Source organism: Taeniopygia guttata, chromosome 5 (assembly GCF_048771995.1).
Source record: "Taeniopygia guttata chromosome 5, bTaeGut7.mat, whole genome shotgun sequence".
Classification (NCBI taxonomy): Eukaryota; Metazoa; Chordata; class Aves; order Passeriformes; family Estrildidae; genus Taeniopygia; species Taeniopygia guttata.
In genome coordinates this window covers 2,902,598-2,910,089 of record NC_133030.1, presented here as the reverse complement: position 1 = coordinate 2,910,089, position 7,492 = coordinate 2,902,598, and positions in this window count along the sequence as shown.

The window sequence follows — 7,492 nt, the reverse complement described above, 5'->3', positions numbered from 1 at the left end:
AGAAATGTAATTGATTCTGATGATAAAATCTACTAAAAATTACAATTTTCAAACCACAAGTGAGCTTTACAGTGTACTCCACCTGAACCTGTAGCCCCACAGAGGCTCTAAGGCAAGAGAGACATACCTGGAGAGCAGTGAACGCCCAAAATCCAGAATAAGTGCAGTGGTCTTAACAGAGCTGATCAGCTGCAAGCTGCAAATGTGTGTAATAGCTGGGATTTTACAGTGTACTCATGATTTTACACTCTGAAACTCTATTGGTGAGCTTTTCCTGTTGGGCTTTCCCTATCGATCTCCCTTCTAAAATATACTGAATATTCATCACGAGGTTTTAGTGGGAAAATGCTGCTGTTTCTTCATTTCTTTATTACTCTAGAAATGCTCTGTAGTCTAAGGAAGTGTTGTAAATATTTTGGAACAAGGATGAAGCTTATTTCCTGTGTGAACCTGTGCTAATTCCACAGGATGAAGCAATGATTATGGTTTTATTATCCAGTTTCATTAGGCTCAACAGAAAAGAAATTTTGATTTCTGCATCACTGTTAAGAATACATTGAGTCTTACTTGTAAATGGAAATGGAATTACTTTAAAATTAGGGAAGCTTGCAGTTTTTAAGAAGAGTCCAGCATAGACTATGAATGTAACTCCCCTGAGTTCCCTTGTGAAATGATAATATTGTTTGCAGGACCTCGAATTATTTTAACTGATTGGGCTGGAGGATAAGGGTTGTCACCCCAAGCTTAGCTTAGTTAAAGCTAACATTTAAATAAAAACAAAAATAACATTTAAATTCTTCTTTCCCCCCCAGCTGGGAATTGAGATGATTCAGCAACTATGGGTTTATTCCCTTTTAAAGAAAAAGCATGAAATAATACAAAGATATGTGAAAGCTCACTTATGTGAGCTCACTTTATGTGCTCTTGAGTTCCTAAACTGATTTCCTAAACTGATATTTACTCAGAGAACCTTAGGGCTAATTATATTTAGAGTTAATTATATATAGAGAGAGTTATTATATATATAGGGAGAGAGTTAATTATATTTAGAGTTTAATTACATTCCTTCCACTGTCACAGATAAAATAAAGCCCTTGAGGATGTTATTTCCTCCTGCCTTTGGCCACTTTGTCTCTGTAAAATGCCCACAATATCCACAAAAATTCCCTCCCAGATGTCCCAGGAGCTCGGTGAGACGTGTGAATTCCCTGCCAGAAGTCCATCCACAAAAGCAGAGTGCGGGGCAGGGCTGTTGGAGGTGATGCTGTGGCTTTCCTGGGACAACCAGCAGCCACATCCCTTTTCCCATACATAAATGGCAGCTAGCAATAGCTAGAAACAAAAGGCCTCTCTCTCCCTCTCTGAATACAGTGACATTCATTCTCAGAGAAGCAGGGGCAGCTTTTTGAAAGCAGACTTCTTCAGTCCAACAATAACACACAATGAGTTATTGACTTGTTTATATATGGAGCTCTTTTCAGTAACTAACTCTGACTCCCCACAGTCTGGACAAATGATTGATTTCGTTGTTAGAAAAAGAGAAAGCTCTTGCACTAAACTCTGTAGTGCAAACTACTTTTTCCCCATTTGTTCCCCCACTGAATAGGACCTTATTAAAATGCACTTTCCAAAAAATACCTGCAGCTGGCCTTTATAAGCATGTTTTGTATATATAAATAAGTAATTTGTCCCACTCTTTTGTATGGTAACAAACCATTGGAGAATCTTGTCAACACAGATATGAAGGTTCAGTGTCAGAGAATTTTGGTTAAGCAGTATTATTTATATTGATCTGAATAAAAAGCATTATTGTAAAGGTATTTACAGTAGCTGTTTAGCTACAAATAATGACTTCTAAAAATTAATGGGCGTGATTTTTTTTATTGAGACAATTCCTTTTGGCACCAGTTCTTAAAGTAATATGTATAAACATGTTCTTCTGATACTTCTCTATCAATAATCAAATGAAAAAAGAATTTGAATAACTATTAATTGATCTTTTAACTTTTGCATATTTTGGTAATAGAGAACTTACGGGAGGGTTTAAGTGCTCAGTATATACTGTTAATTCTGCATAGATGTAAATACGTATAATTTTATCTTAAAGGAAATGCGACATAATTACTCTTTAATTACTATGGGTTATCTTTAATAAGCAAACAAGTAGTTTGTTTCTTTTTCATAAACTTAAAGACTAAGGCATATTACTTTAAAAGATGCTGCAAATACCCCATAGCTGCATTGCAGGAAGAATTGAATACTGCCAAGAAAGGTTGCAGAGCTCTACTGAGCCCTGCAATTTGTTGGTTGCATATCACAGGCAGTCAGGGACTCATTAAAATGTTGCTGAAGGTGTTTTCCAATGCACTTTGCAAACACATAGAAATTTTAATTTAATGGATTCATGGAGCTATTGTCACACTGCTGCTGATTGCCCAGGTTCTTTTATTTGTGAAGTTGTGTTAGCCATGGCACACAGAATGTAAAATGCAAGTTTTTCTGCAGCTTCACATCAATTCTGTAGAAATGAGAAGTTAGAAGGAAGTGAGCAATCACAGCCCCTGTGTACATGTGAATATTCTTTGTGCTCCTCACAAGATGTAAAAAGTGTTGGGTTTTGGGTTGCATGGGTTTTTATGGTTGTATTTCTATAAAAAAGAAAACTGGGAAAGTGCAAATTGTGGATTTCTAATCTATTAGCCTTGAATCTTGATAATTTTTTATTCTAACTTGAGTTTATCTTGTCACACCTTGATTTTACTAATTTACATTTTTTTCTAACTTTTGCATATGCATTTCTTCTATCTGCATTCGTTTAACTCTTAATCTTCCCCCCCAAAAAATATTTTTTCTTATCACACTTACGTCTTTTTTTCTTTCTTTAATGTATTTTCCTGACATAATTTGGCTCCATCTTGGAGTGTTGGCACAGATAGGTCACCAGTTACCACCTCACTGCCCAGATAGAGCTGCTTAACAAAATTAATAATATTAACTTGATTTAATATTATTATTAGAGAGCCTGGAGGTTCTCCGAGTAAATAACAGTTAGGAAATCACAATATGATATTCAGATGTTCACTAAGCCTTGCTAGAACCCAGTAAGAATTACCAAAGATTTACTTTAAAAAAGCAGTTGCAAAGGGAAAAATTAACTATATTTCTCTGGTTTTGTCCATTTTCCTATGAACACCAGGTATTAGCATAATTTTTGAGGATTTTTAAGCAAAGCAAAGAGTATTTTCCATAAAAATTAATGTGTAGAGCAGAAATTTGCTGCAGAAAGGAATCCCTGTCCTGTTATCTCTAACCTCTATGTATCTGGCTTGGGGATGGAGACCAGGAGCTCAGAGCAGCATCATTTTCAGCTGGTTGTGGAGGCCTGGGGGAGGAAAAGGAAGAGCTTTTCTTCTGTGTGGCTTCTGTAGCCTTTTGTGAGGACCCCGAGTTGTGTTGGGTTTTCTGTGATCTCAAGGCATCCCCTCTGACAATCGAGTGGTGCCTCCCCCTGTGTGCCTGAGCGTCCTGGGACAGACCCTCAGCTCTGCTGCCTGTTGGAGTTGGTGGCTTTTTGCTCATTTAATTGAGGGAAAACCAGAAACTTCCACAGACACAGGAGGGTTTGATCTGCAGCCTTGGAAGAAGCTTGGGTTGATGTAAAAATACAATACACAGACATAAAGCAGAAAAATAATAAACTTGTGTTTCTATAGTTGTGAGAAAGAATATGCCTTAAGTAAAGAAACTGGATGGGTAAGATGGTGAAGGGTTTACAGTGTAGTAATGGAATAGGATGGAGTAGGTTGGGAGTTTAAAAGTTATAATATGTGTGCCTATGAGTTAAAAGCCCATTGGATAAAAGTATCTGCAGTGCAGCAAAATTAAACAAAGGTGGTAGGTTAGAAAAGCAAAATACACCCTGTGGCAACTGTCTATTGGGTTAGACAGTTCTGTATTGCCTTGTAACAAAGAACTTGTGACTACTCTGAGCTATGGCCCAGTTGCTCCTCTAAAATCTCACAGCCTCTGAGACTGGTGTTTATTTGAGCAATAAATCATTCTTAGCCAAAAATAGTGCCATCCCTTCATTTCTGGTGGTGACAATAATCACTAACTCCAGCCTTCATCACCAGAGGCTTCCAGAAAATCTGGGAGCAGCAGCTCTGTGGAGCATTCAGGCTTTTGTCTCTCCTGCAGCTTCAGGTGTTGTGCAGAGAACCACACCAGGGCAGTCAGAGCCTGGTCTTTGGAAGATATTTATGCCAATTTGTTGGACAAGTGACACTCCTTGGGCTGGAGAAAAACATATATTTTCTATGAAATGCAGCCAGGAGTTTAAATTTTATTGAGTCAGTACAGTCCCATTCAGCAGTGATACAAGAATAAAATTCAGCACATGCTGAAAAACAGGGCACTAGATTTTTGTCTTCTTTTCCACTCCAGAGAAGTAAGGATGCAGTGTGTGATTTCAAGGAGCTGTGACTGAAATCAGATATTTTGGTTTAAACTCTTGTTTTGTTTTACTTTGAAGAAGTTTGACTTTATTTTTACTTCTGCATGAAAGTGCAGGTCTTTGTGCTCTGAAATCTTTAAGAATTTGATTTTAGAATTTGTCATAGGAAAGTCCTTGGCTCCTTGGCAAGTGCCCAGGCATTTTTTTCATATTTAGAATCAGACTTTTAGCAATATTTTCTGTCAAAGGGAAGGCATGTCCCATACAACTTAGCTCATACCAAGAAGAAAGCTTTTCTGTGCTAACAGCAATCATCTTTAACTTTAATATTTACTTTAAAGCTTACCCAGTCCTGCTAGTTTCCTTTTGAGCTGTAATTGATAAAGTCCAGTGGGTGGACTGGTGTCAATCAAGCTGAGCACAGACAGAGCCCCTCTGCCTTTCCAGAGGTTTCATTTACCACTTATTTCACTTGCCACTCGTTTTTTAGCTGAATGGCTTAAAACTTTGGGACAGTAGATGAAATCCTATTTTTGTTGGAATCAATAACTGATCATTTATATTAACTGCTAATAATAACTGTTTGTTTATATTAGATGTTTGTGGTTCTCTTGCTCTGGGCTATACAGATAACAATTAAGCTGAAATGTTCAAGACCAATATAGTGTTCTTTGTACTCTAGAGTTAGCACAATAATTTCAGAAGGCATGAAGAAAGGCAGAGGAAATTTGGTAAGAAAGATGAAGTATTTGTGTAAATTTTTATGATTTATCTTGGCAAATTTCTGCTTATGGTTTTCTCTACATTTTCTCTAAGTGTGAGCTCTTGGATGCATACATATGCAGACACAACGAGCCCACATGCTCATTTCCAAACTGATGCTACATTCACAATAGTTGAAGCAAAAGGACAGACTATCTCTTTGCTCCTTTGGAATTTGTATTTCAAATGCAGCCTTTCTAGATATTTGTGTGCATCTATTACCTTTCCTCCAGAAGTTTAACAAACCTAGCTGCTCCTGACTGACAGGTGTCTTGGGAAGGCAAAAACCTGCCACTGTTCAGAGAGGAAAACACAGCTGGGAGGCCAATCCCACCACAGGTAGGGCACAAGAGCATTTAAACAGAAAAAGTGCATTTAAACCCCTCAAGGAGCTGGAAACTGGGAGTTTCAAACTACCCACATGAAACCATTGACTGCTGTCAAAACTAGCATGGCCTTAATTTTCTTTTTAACCTCACCTCTACTGCATATGACTTCGGCATAACTTTCATTGCTTTCCACCACTTGAAATTCCATTTGGGATATAGGAAGATTTTGGGTTATTCATTCTGCAAAGTGCTTTTTTGTAATTACATTGCATGCCAAGAAACTCCAATATTCTTTAAAAGATATCATTTTTCTATTTGATGCAAAAAAAAAAAAAAAAAGCAAATGCACTTAAAAATGCTTCTATGAAAACTTATAAGCAAGTGCTATATGTGTTTATATGAAAATGCTCCTTATGTGCTTTTAATCCATGTGTCTGTAGCATGCTATTATGCATTCTTCAGCTGGAGTTTGCTTTTAGCTTTCAGGAGGATAAATCATTAGATAGTCTTTCAATGATAGCAGAAGAGTTGTGTTTAAAGCCAGAGGAATTAAGTGAATTATATACAGCAATTTTGTTGACAAATAAAAAGAATAGAAGACCATAAAGACTATATTTGAAGGTCTGAAAAGTTAATTTTTGGCACTGAAGCTCACTGTGATCTTCATGTAAAAATGGGACGATTTCCTACCACTCTCCTTAATGATCCAGTAAAATAATTGCCAAAAATAATTTCAGGGTCCACACTTCTGAATCTTCAGATTTCCATTTTTTGTGTGGGGTATTGTGCTCCACAGATGCAAAGGGTAATTTATCTGAGAGAGAAGAGAGATGGAGCAAATGATGTGTAGGGCAAGGTCAACAAGTTCATAATATAATATAAATATTAACATAATATAATACAATATAATATAATATAAATCACACAAAAGTCTCCAGTACTATATTTATGTGACTCTATTTTGAATTTAGTCTCTCCTTGGCTTGTGAATTACATTATTATTATTATTATTATTGGTATTATTATTACTACTACTACTACTACTGTTACTATTATTACTATTATTATATTAATGACTTTAACGCTGCTTATCAGAAACAACCAAATGCCTTGTAAAGAATACTGGCTGGCAGGGAAAACTTCAGTTCTTATTGCAGTAAATGAATTTATGATGAATTATGACCATTATGACAATTTTTTATGTAGAACAATTATTCATATTCTGGAATGTCTCTGAAGATAAGCCTTTTTTCTTTGGAGGTAACTCTTGCACTTCACCCCCAATTTTGTTCTCTTTCTTTGTCTTCCTAGCTCCATATTGAGTGGTCTGACCAGGACCCTTTAACTTTCTTCTCTTTTTTAGCACTTTCCGTGTAAAACTATATTAAAGGTTGACTCCTAGCTCAAATCACCTCCATTAAACAATCAGAAAATTAAGTGGTGGCATTAGGACGCACACTTAACAATCACAGATTGAATTTTCTGATATCTAACACTGTTAAAAAAGGAAGCCATAGCCCCTAGTTCCCAGCTCAGTGTAAGAAGCAGTGCAGAGCTACTCATTCTGCCCCCAAAGAGAATTTTGGTAAGTGCAGTTTCATTCTTATTCCCTCACTGTGTCCGAATGGAAATAGATTTCACAACCCTTTTACTTGCACAGATTTTCCATTTCCTGATGAAAATGTGGAGTAAAGATTGTGTCCTCTCCTTCCTTATCCCTGCCAGCCAACTTTCTTCCCATGTGTTTGGAAAAGGAAAAGAAAAACAACAATTGGTGACTGGGTGGGAACCTTGAAATGAGGTAAAAACTCAATATATTCCAATTTAGTTGCTCTGGATTTGTTCAGTGTTATCCAACCGCATTCAGAGGATGGATTCGTCCTTCCCTGAGAGAGAACCACCCTGACTGCAGTGTTTATTCCTGAGATAATCAAAAGAAGGTTCGGTA